Source organism: Manduca sexta, chromosome 27 (genome assembly GCF_014839805.1).
Source record: "Manduca sexta isolate Smith_Timp_Sample1 chromosome 27, JHU_Msex_v1.0, whole genome shotgun sequence".
Classification (NCBI taxonomy): domain Eukaryota; kingdom Metazoa; phylum Arthropoda; class Insecta; order Lepidoptera; family Sphingidae; genus Manduca; species Manduca sexta.
Genome location: NC_051141.1, coordinates 16154683 through 16167499, shown reverse-complemented (window position 1 = coordinate 16167499; position 12817 = coordinate 16154683).

Here is a 12817-nt window from a genome sequence, read left to right as displayed (position 1 = left end):
GAGACTTTAAAAACACTATATTTTTTTTGGTCTTAATGTACTCCGAACTATACTTCTAAAGGCCTTATCTTTCCCGCACATGTCTAAAAGTAGGATACAAATTTAAATCCTCGTAACCAATGTTATTTTCAAGGAAAAACAATATACAAAATGTACTATATTTAATAAGTTCTAGCCAAATTAATGATGTATGATGATAATTCCTATAGAATGTTGGAAAAATAATCGCAAACACTATTAAAAAAGCGTCCCATTTTACCGAAACACACCTTATAAATCATTGTGGACAGCACGAAGTTAGTGTTCGCTTTATCTAACTTTCAAAAAGCCATTAAAGCGCTGATCACGGATGCTAAGAACACCGTCCACCTTGTAGCACTTCTTTTATTAGACCTTGATAAACCCTTACATTATTAACAAACAAAGCAAACACATAAGTAAATAAAAAACAACATAAAAAAAAACAAACACACAATTATCCCCGAAGGGGTACGCAGAGGCGCAACCAGAGCACTCACTTTTCGCCACGTATGTTCCTTCCCATGATGGGATAGGGGGCGAGCCTATCACCATATCGGGCACAAATTTCAGCCTCTGACAACTGACACTGAGCAGATAAATCCAAATATGACTTTGCCCGACTCGGGATTCGAACTCAGAGCGCTGCCGTTCCGCGCATGCAACACAATTACGCCACCGAGACAGTCGTTAACAACTTATTAATTGTTAAAGTTTCACTTGTAAAGAAGTAGATTTGTCTTCAAGATAGATATAGCATTGATCTATTTTCGACATTATCTTTGCCATTCACAAACCATAGGAACATAAGTCTATGTTATTTAAGTATTAGGCATTATTACATTTTGTTTTATTTTCGAGGTATTAATATTTAAACTAATATTAACTTTTTTAAAGATTATTTCATCTTGTTATTCTATTTTATTCCTAATAAATTGGCCAAAATGTAAATATTAGTTTAGTTCCACGCATACACCCCATGCGATACATTTTAATCGTATATAAATTAACTCAAATCTCACTCTCACTCTAACTCAAGTTAACAAAGTTAACAATCGTTCAGTCCGACAAAGTAATAAGAAAATTACAATCAATATATTATGAATGTAAAACATAAATATTGTCAAAGGAGTACTAAAATAAGGCAAGCTGGCCACGAAGTTTCAAACTGGAAGAAGTTAGTTCCTTGTTATAAAACTTTCATGGAAGAAACTCGTGTAAAGGAAGAAACAGTTTCAAACAACCCTTTTCCTACTGAAATTTTTAACCGTAACATTTTATTAACTTCTTATCCGAATAAAAAGTTAATTCTAATTGTTTTCAATATAAACTAAATTATAAAGCGTTTTTAATGCATGAAACTCATAACGCAACAAGTCTGAACAAATCTAAAGTACATGCGAGTAAGAATTGCGTCACCGTGCCGCCTTCGCGTCGCCGAGTCGCTGGAACAGGCACGAAATTCGCCCAAGATACTGCGCAGAGGTTATTCCATCCCCTACGCGCATCGCCCCCACACCCCACCACGCCTAGCAACAGCCACCGCTGTAACCCTACAATTATTTTGTATTATTACTAAGGCGGTAGAGGCGAGCACACGCGCTGCATCTGCTACAAGCAAACGTTCCGTGAAGTCTCTAACTTTGAAAAATTTTCAAGTCCTTTAAATTCACTTAATAATTTTACTGATCAGTTTTGGTCGTTTGGTGGTCAAAACTAAAGTTTGCTATTTGCCAACAGGAGTTTATCCTGTTTAAAAGTCCTATTCGCACTTCGAACGCCTGCCGGAAGCCGATTCGAAGGTAAGTTTGATGCAAAAAAGGTAAGTTTGTGCTAGTGAAACGTGAATTTTACAAGTAAATATTTTAATTATTTAACGTAAAAAGTATAGAGAAAGTGTTTTCATAATTTTTAAAGCGCTTTTCGCGATAGTTTCTGGATTTTAAAATTCGCGCTTTGATAATTCAAGTTTGTAAAAGTTAAACTTCTTTGTCGATGTTACGATCGGCGTTTGGCGGGTCGCGAAGTAATTTTATAATTTTAAACGAAAGTTATGTGTTGTTAATACAATAAAATCTTGTGTTAATTTGTTTTTAATATGAAAATTCACGTTTCATCCATTATATTCATATCGTCTCGTGTCTGTTTCATTTCAGCGCTCACATCGGCCCGATCATTGCTTCAAATTGTATTTCATTGTTTTTTGATACATTTTTTGCACAGGCTCAACAAAAAATTTCTAATGTTAAATATCCTGGAATATTTCTTAATATTAAAATATCTACGTTAGATGTTTGCTGATCTACCGCCGACTTTATTACGTTGGACAAATGTAAATGAAAACTATTATTTGTTTTAAAAATAATATTAACTTTTATTAAATTATTAACACTTGGAGTATTGCATAAAAATAATCAATATTAAATAGTTTTAATATAAAAGAGTAAAACCGTATTTTTACCAGAAATATTTCGCATTAAAACAAATACGCGAACGCGACGGTCCGACGGTCCATGTAGGTCCTACCTGCCTGATAAGTTATTACAGTAATTTACATATCACAGACACATATTAGATAAAAAAAATATAAATAACCATAACAATTAAAAACAGACGATAAATATACAAAATAATAAAATAGAATAAATTTTACGAATCAAATATATTATAACTTCATAAAAGGAGTAAAATTAGGAAAAGGGCATTAATGAGCCGCCAGCAATTTTCATATTATGTGAAATACAAAATTGTAATGTCGACGGCACAAGAAATGTAAAATAGGCGAATTCATATTAAGTTGTATTTATTATAATTTAATAAGCGGATAAAAAATTAAAAAGGTATATAAGGCTTTACTACCAATAAAAAATAAAATCAGTAGTCTCATATAAAAAAAAAAACTTAAAATAAGAATGCTTACTGCCATTACATCGGCGCATTCATTTTAAAGCATATTAATTATTATAACTTAATAATCGGATTAAAATTTAAAAAAATAATTCAATGGCATTATTATCAATTAAAAAATTAAAACAATTAATAGTCTCATATTTAAATAAAAATTTTAAATAGGAATTCTCATTGCCGACGGCACAATATAAAGTCGGCGAATTCATTTACAACTTTTAATAATTGGATAAAATATAAAAAGCTATTTAATGGTTTGACAATCAATAAAAAAATTAAAACAGTGGTCTCATATAAAAAAATAAATCTTAAAATAAGAATGCTTATTGCCGACGGCATAAGAAATATGAAGTCGGCGCATTCCTTTTAAATCATATTATTAATTATTATAACTTAATAACAGATTCAAATTTAAAAAGGACATTCAATGGCTTTAGTATCAATTAAAAAATTAAAACAATTAATAGTCTCATATTTAAATAAAAAATTTAAATACGAATTCTCATTGCCGACGGCACAATATAAAGTCGGCGAATTCATTTACAACTCTTAATAATTGGATAAAAATATAAAAAGCTATTAAATGGTTTTACTATCAATAAAAAAATCAAGGCAGTAGTCTCATATAAAAAAATAAATCTTAAAAGAGGAATGGCTATTGCCGACGGCAATAAGAAATATAAATTCAGCGCATTAATTTTAAGTCATGTTAATTATAATAACTTAATAACTGGATTAAAATAAAAAAAGGCTCTCAATGGCTTTAGTATCAATTGAAAAATTAAAACGATAGTCTCATATTAAAACAAAACTTTTAAATACCTATTCTCATTGCCGACGCCTCAAAAAATATAAAGTCCATGAATTCATTTACAAGTCTTAATAATCGGATAAAAATATAAAAAGTTATTTAATGGCTTTGCCATCAATAAAGAATCAAGGCAGTAGTCTTACATAAAAAATAAATTTTAAAAAAGGAATGTCCAGTGCCGACGGCACATGAAATATACAGTCGACTAAATATTTTAACTCATATTTATTATAAGTTAATAACTGGATTAAAGTCATTTAATGGCTTTGGTATGTATTAAAAATAAAGCAGTAGTCTCATATAAAACAAAAAAAAAACTTAAAATAGGAATGCTCATTACTGTCAGTCATCTTTAGCTGAAAATTAAACCTATTTGGACGTAACATTTTAAAACTCGAAGATAATAATATGATATCATTTATCAATGAAAAATGAGGAAAAGAGATCCAATTTTATTTAAAAGAATTGATATTACGTAAAATACAAGTAAACAAATCAGTTAATGCTAACTAAACTACATAAAAAGTAAAGAATACAGTAAATATTTATGTACAGAGACAATGAGAAGCCCATCCTACTAAATCAGACCAATATTTTTTTTATAATAAATAGACCTTTGCAGGACCTTACGTGTCATTCACGTCGCTACTTATGAGTGTTCAAATATTACAAAATACCAAATTTATAGTTTCAGTATAATTTATGGTTTTTGTTTTTTCCATTATCAATGTTTCTAGGTACAGTTAGTTAGTTTTTTATCGTTTTTTTGGAAGAGTATGAACGCGCGATAGTACGACTCGAATTTTAAATGCCGTCAGAACTTAAATGATCCTTATATTACATTGTAATTATATACAATTCTAGTAGCAACCAATAATTATTTATCTCATATTACTATACAAGTTTAGATAAAGAAAAAAAACATAGGATTTCTGCAGCTATATATTTAAAATTAGAGTCAATAAAATAAAAAGGTATAGGTAATAACCACTTGGATACGCGCGTTTTGTGGCAAAAGTTGGCAACGAGGCTTTTAACACTTATCGAACAATGTGGACATGTCCTTAAACTTAGAGAAAAGATACTACCGGCTCTACCATTATTACGATGTTTACTTGATTTTGAATCTTCTTTCATTAAAGAAGGTAATTAAATGTAGGAATTATTACTCAGTCGCAAAAAATAATTAATTGAAATATAAAATTAATAATGAAACAAAAGAAAGAAGATTAGCTGATAAATTAGTGATTTCTATAAGCCTTTCTGGAATATAAACGCGATTTTAAAATAAGTTATATATTTAACATCCTCTTGCGTCTTATTTTGAATTTATCAGTGTTGTATTCTAAAAATACTTCAATATTATTGCGACAATACTATCACTCTTCACTCAATATTTTGGGACAGACTAATGACCCATTAGTATAGAATTAACACATGAAACTTTTTTTCCATTCGGTCAAGTTTATTTAGTTTTATTTCCTTCTTGCTGGTAAAAGCTGGTTGCTTCCGTTCAGCAAACGTCTGCCTTCTATTGTATTTACTTGACTAGTAAAATTGTCGCTTTTAAGAGATAGTTAATAATAAATTGGAACTTGAAATTTGTGTTGTAACAGAAATTATAATCTGAATAGCTTCACAACCTGATTACTAAGTTTTTAGGACGCTACTCTTCACTCGAACCGCCGCTTGTATTTACCGAAACTTCATATTTTTATAAAGACACTTATAAGTGCTTCCGGTAGTTATAATGCAGTAAAAATCACTTTCACCGGAACTGTTTTAGAGATTTATAATATTATCCCCATAAATGAATAATCTATATAAAACACAAAAAACTCTAAAAATAACGTATGAAATTTTCAAATGCCACATGGATATCAACGTTTACTGCGAAGATATTCTAGTTTCTTTGATCTCATACATCTCAATTTAACTCAGCATCTTTGTTTATTTCAACGGTAGTAAAGTTGTTATTCTGCTGTATTCAGTTTATTTCTAACGGCTGTCTTCGGAAACAATGAAATAAAATGAAATAATATTTCACCTAATTTAATGAACATAAATAAATTGATTTGAAAAGTATATAGAGATAAATTTAAAAAATTTCATTCAGATTGTGAAATCTATTCATTAAATCTTTGTAAATTATGAGCTTGTGAAAAATTTACGAAATAAATAATGCTCAATCGCTAATACAAAGTAATGTACTCTAATCATGGTATGTGAAACTCATGGCCTATCTACATCCGCATACAAACCATTGGAGGGTCCTAATGCAGTCAAAATCCGAACTCAATATTTAGGTCATTGGTCCTTCTGGATTATGTCCGCTCCTAAATCCATTTTAGAGGGCTGTGACCTCTCAAGTTTCGTTCTAGAGACTATGTCAACGTCGGACAGATTGCGAAATTTCTATGCATTTGTTATTATGAAATTCTAATGTTGTTCAATGTAGGCTATGACCAAGTTGATAATTAGCTGGCCATGCGTCAGTCCTATAAAACACGGTGATAAATAAAACAAAGGTAAACCAGAACGGCAAGCAAATATCGACCTTAAATCTTATAAATTAAAAAAGGATGATTTGCCCGAGCGCAATTTTACATCAACAACTTTTTAGTATCCGATATTGTTATGGTTACGCTATTTTTTTACTTTCTCCGAAAAAACACGTTCCAAATTTAAACTTGAAGGGAGGCAGAGTTTGATATTATGCACAAATTCCGAAGAAAAGACACAATTCGCCAGAAAATAGTTTATTACGAAACTAACAAAGTTCTAATAAAGCTTCGGATATACTGCTCGAGTTTACAGGTCTAACGCGGTCATTGATAGATGTCGTAAGTTAGGTCAAGATCAAGTTGTAAAGCGGCGTCGTTCACGTCTTATTTACTACGGAATTTCAATTAACCGACGTCTTTAATGAAACGATTAAAGCGACTGAGGGAGAGGTCATGTATGTGGAAACTAAAACATTAGACATCGAAATAGATAAAAGAAATAGTACACTTATACTATCTATGTAGTTTTTTGAATATAAACAATATAGCTACACTAGGTTTTGGTGGTTCTGGAAGTCCCAGGAAAGCAGGAGAGAGTCAACTAAGATCTGTAATTATTAGATGTTCTAACAATTTGCACAGTGAATTAATCCAACTGAAGAAGAGAAGAAAATTTCAGGTAAAAACATATTTAGCCATTTAAAAAAGTCGTATTTAAAATGTACTGTGTAGATTACACATTTATAAATTGTTATCTACTATTGTATCATAATAATTGATCAAATACGTTTTGTGAAAAAAAACGGCCAAATTATAAAAGCGCTTACAATCAAATATCAATAAAATAGGATATGTAGGCGAGAATGTAACTCGGTAATTACTTGGAATGTATATTTTCCAAAATTTTCTCGTTTCAAAATATGCTAATCTCGTAGGTACTCATACTCACTTTCTCGTACTCATTACATACCATGTAATAAAAACACAAAATGTAAGGTAAACATTTTGTTCTCCGTGTTAAATAAAAATCATACAACTTTCAACTCCAAAATTGTTCTAATGGGTAATAAAAAAATATATATATTATTTCTATATACTTTATTATCTGTTATGACAGAAATATAAATCTTAACCACAAAATATTAAAGTTTAATAAATTAAAACAAGAGTATTGATTCACATAATGGGGATCGAGCAAGCGTTGATGCATGCCGATTGCCGATTATGGCGTTGCATTGAAGTATTCACTCGAATTGATAACGATGCAGAATCACAAGCACCTTTAACAAATTATTAATTTACTCCACATAACGTTTTTTAGTAATTGTTTTGACCGTTTGTAGGGAATTTTATATAAGCTAACCGCAAACTTCCGCTTTCTTCGACTGCAAGCGATCGTAAACGATGAGCAAGTACAATAAATTTTGTTTGTAATCTTCGCTACTGATCCCTTCGATGATATGTTTCTCGGCTACCTATCATAGTCTGTTACGCAAATTAAAATTTTGCTGCATGTGGGTTACATTTTTTTATTTTCATTAATTAATATAACCATATTATTATTATTATTTGTCTTCAAAATCCCCAAATAAAAAAAAAATAACAAATAGAATCGTAAATAAAATACAGGAACAGGTGGTAACCGTCAGCGTAGCATGAACATTTGGTTGGATATTTGAGTTTTATTGAATGTCGACTACTAAGAGTGTGAAAACCGAATTTTTCCGATTGAACCCAAGGTGGGATCGTTTTAAGATGCACTTGAATAAAGTTCGAATATCGAGCTAGGAGAACTAGCGGATTGTGGAAAACTAGTGTAAGTTATTTGGTGTTCTTGGATTCGTTGAACTTTTACCCGCAAGTGTGTAGGTTGTAAGCAATCATCAATGTAGTTGAGGATTCCTTGAGAAACTTGTAAATTGGGGAGCACATATTTAACTATCTATATTAGGTAAGGCTGCAACATGTAAAGAGGTATATGCTATAAGGAATATCGATTCCTCCATCGGGAGGCACTCATCCAACAAAAAAATTCCAGATACCAGGACCTCTTACACCCTCTTATGCAAAGTCTTCGAAACGTCGGAAGAAAACTAAAATAGTAAAACCGCGAAAAAGTCCGAAAAATAGTTGAATTTTAATAAATTAAATTATTGTAGGGATGTGACAAATTGTATTAATCGACAGCGTTGAGAATACTGTAGATTATATTTTAGATTCCGGAAAGACGATAATTTGAAAAATGTATGGATACATTGCGTTACAATGTGCAATTGGACACAGAAGAAGTTAATCACATTAAAATTTGTTTGAGGCATTTTTATTTCGAAAGATTAATTGGTGTTTATTCAAAACCTAAAACACATAATTTTTCTCTGAAACTGATTCAGGAGATTTTAACAATGCAATTTTTTTGATTCAGTCGTAAGTAATTTGTTAAGTATTTTTGTTTAAAAATCAATATATAATATAATAATATAATATATAATATAATAGAATATATTATTAATAATATAATATGTATCTATAGAAGAATGTGATTTTGTCGTATTCCAAATATATTACTATTAATCTAAACCGTTTTTGTCAGGGTTAACTAGAATACCCTAAAGTTACTACTTCATTGATTTTATTCTAGTCACATCAGTTGATGTTTTAATATTTAGCAACCGAAATATTCTATCTGTAAAGTGAAATATATGACTAAAATAAATAAAAATAAATTTTGATGTGACGCACCTGCTGTATCTTGAGTATGCAAAATGTGCCTCAAAGCCATTTTCCTTCATATAATTTAATCCACGCATAGTATTAAAAAAAAAAAAAAACATAAATAAAATCAGTATAGTATTTGTAAGAATAAAATGCCGTATCTTTTAGTAAAAACGCATTTATTAAACTAAGAAAGTAAAAAATTAAATAAATATACTAAAAAACATGATTGTATTTTTTTAGATTCTCCCTAATTTTCACGTCTTAAAAGCGTTATGAACTAATTTTTTTTTATATAAAGCCAAATGTCTAATCACTCTCCGATATATCTCATACATACATATGTATAGTAAGATTACATAATCTTACTTTTATATTTTTTACAATGTTTTTTTGTCCCAAATTAATAAAATAAAATAAAAAATATCTATCTGTAGTATTTCATAAAGCCGATGAGTTTGTTTGTAGTTTTTTGAACTCCAGTAATTTCAGGAACTACTGGATCAAATTGAAAAATTCTTTTAGTGTCGGATAGCCCGTTTATCGAGGAAGACTATGACCAACAGTTAGAGCAATAGTATGTTGCGAAAACGGGGAATATTTATTTCTTTTGAGTTTCGTTGCGTTCGCTACGTAAACGGTTAAAGTTACGCAAAAGTCGTGTATGACTAAATTGTTGCTCTAAAAAAGTTGTAAAAATATATTATAAAACAAAGTCTCCTACCGCATCTGTCGGCCTGTCTGAACACTATAAACAAAAACCACCCAAAAGAATTCGATAAAATTTGTATAGACATAGTTTGAAACTCTGGGAACAACATAGGCATTATATTCTGGGACATTTTCTCGAAAAAGCCTTTTCATACAAGTAACGCCACGAGTAAAAGCTATTCTAATATAAATTCACTCTAGTTTTATAAAATATAAAGCTAATAGTACTTTTTGTCATAACTTATTTCACAAACAGTCTCCCTCTTCTTAATAAATTTCTAGAGCAATTGCTTTTTTGTCTACTAATTCGTATACAATTTATGTATTTGTATATTAATTTATAAATATCTTTAAATCTGTTCGTCCTATCATCTGTTGATATATTTGACGTGAACTCTTCCATCCGTCGTTGACGTCTAGCCACCTAAAACCACTTAACACAAAATAGGTAAAAGAAAAATAAGAATAATAATAAACTTGCTCAAAATCAGTCAGTGAGGTAACACAGTGCGACGTCGCCTGATTAGCGCTTATAAAGTAAGTATTTTGAACTCAATTTACAATTAATCGTCAAAATTTTAACAGTATAGATTTTGTCACCTGTACATAAAAGTAATAATTAACAATAACAAAAGATAATTTATCTACCTAAATTCATGCAACAGCATATAAAAAACCCTAAACAGTTAAATAACAAAAACATGTATTAATTAGAAGAGTAAACTAATGGTTTTGATAGGTTACAAAAGAACCGCTGAATTTGTCAAGCCTTACAGAAATTAAAGTTAGCCGTACAGAAAAAGACAGCAATGTATCTCCTAAAATTTATTCCCGCGTCAGAAAAATTATGTTGAAACAAATTTTTACGCTGGACGTATTGTAGTAAGTATTTTTTCTCTATTTACAAAAATATTTTTATGAAGAGTAAAAAATCTATGTTGGATCATATTGTTTGTCGTAGTAAAACGGGACATAGACCTTTCGACGCGGCTTTTTTTCTTATCATTAACATAATAATAACTCATTTTGGCTAATTTCCGAGTAACGATAATCCGTTTTCTACCGTCAATGTATTATGTAGTGATTTTAGCATGGCTATGGCTTTAGTTATTGTTCTGTGGTTGGACTCGCCCGCCTGACAGATGGTCACGCGCGTGAAATGTCGGCTATCGGGATAGCCGCCAGTAGCTTGACAGCTTTAGGCGTAATGAAATATGAAATAATTTTACTGTATTCTTGCTATTTTAATGCCATACAAATTCTATCATTATTTATTATTTTTAGAAACATGTTTTTGTTACTAAAACGAATACAAATTATGTATTAAAATAGTATGTTCATACTATGAGGATAAATAATTATATTTTTTACAAACTTGTGTATGTTTAGTAATTAAACCGTAAATAAGGCGTAATTATAATTCTTCTTCCATCTGTCCGACTTATTATGTTTTTCCAGCATTCCCGAAAACTATTTTATTTTAGCTTAGTTTTTATAATCCGCTACCTGCGTGATGCATTTATTTTTTATTTTTACGTACTCAACCTACTAATTATAATATATATATAATCGTCATCGTATGCACCATCACGAACATTATCACCATCATTACTATCTTCACCAGTACCGTCACGATCATTATCGCCACCACGATCATCATCACCAGTACTATCATAATCATTAGCTCAGGAGCGATTGAGACATGATACTAGCGCCATATAATATAAAATATAAATAAATTATCATTTAAACTTCTACCTTAGTATTTATTTCATTAATATTTATTTATATAATTATAACTTACATACACCTATTATAATTAACCAATACACCTCGGAAATGAAAAAAAAAATCAAATGCGGGTTTGCGCGCGAGTCGCTTTGACGAAGTGACATGAGCGTACGCATGAAAAGCCCGCTCGACTGGCAAGTGGCAACGTCGCGGCGCGGCGGCGCGGCCCAGAGGGGAAGCGCTGAGGGGGCGCGGATGTAATGGTGCGCTCGCGATGCGTACATACTACATACATACCTTAGATAGCATAGCGGGCCGCTATTAGCGGCCGCGCCGTTGCGTCCTGCGCGTGCTTCGTTATCTTTTAATTTAATTTAACTTAATTTAATTTCAATTATAACTTAATCGGTACAAAAATTTATTTACTTACCTTTGTGATCTGGATGTCTACTCATTCCCCCATGCATTTTGGTGCAGTTTTAGTTTTGTACTTTTAGTTTTGTTATTTTTTTTATGCCTTTGGCGCCCGTGACATCACGAAACGGCCCAACGGAAGATCAGCGCTGGTTTTTTTATCAGCATATGCTGAGCTGGGTTCGCTTTTGTGACGAGCAAATAGATTTAAATGTATTAAACTTGTAATTATTATGTAATTTTGCTTGTTACAAATAAATATTTTCTTTCTTTCTTTCTTTCTTTCTTTCTTTCATTATCACCAGTACTATCATGATCATTATCACTAGTACCATCATGATAATTATCACCGCCATGACCATCCTCATAAGCACCTTCATGATCATTATCACCACCATGACGATCATCACTAGTACCATCACGATCATTATCACCGCTATGAGTATCCTCACAAGTACCTTCATGATCATTATTGCCACCATGACCATCATCACCAGTACCATCACGATCATTATCACCGCCATGATCATCCTCACAAGTACCTTCATGATCATTATTACCACCATTACCTTCATCACCAGCATCATCATGCTCATTATCACTACCATAACCATTATTAGCGGCATCATAAACATCGCCATCATCGTAGTACATCAAACTACCACGGTCACCATTTTACCATCGTCTGCACCATTAGCATCACATTCATTACTATGACTATCGCGATCATTATAATTATGCATGATCACCATCATATACAATTTAAATGTATTAGTCCACCTTAAGAAATTTTAATGCCATGGAAGGAAATATTATAATCGTAAAGAATTTTCAAAGGATCCAAGAAAAATGTTATTTACATAACATGTGCAACTTGTAAGAGAGAATTTAAAATTGTACGAACAACTTCTAAGTTACAACAATGATTAGATTGAATCTTCCGAATAGACGATTTCTATTCACCGTTAGTTTTGAAAACAAACGTATTAAAGTTTTGCTTCCATTGATA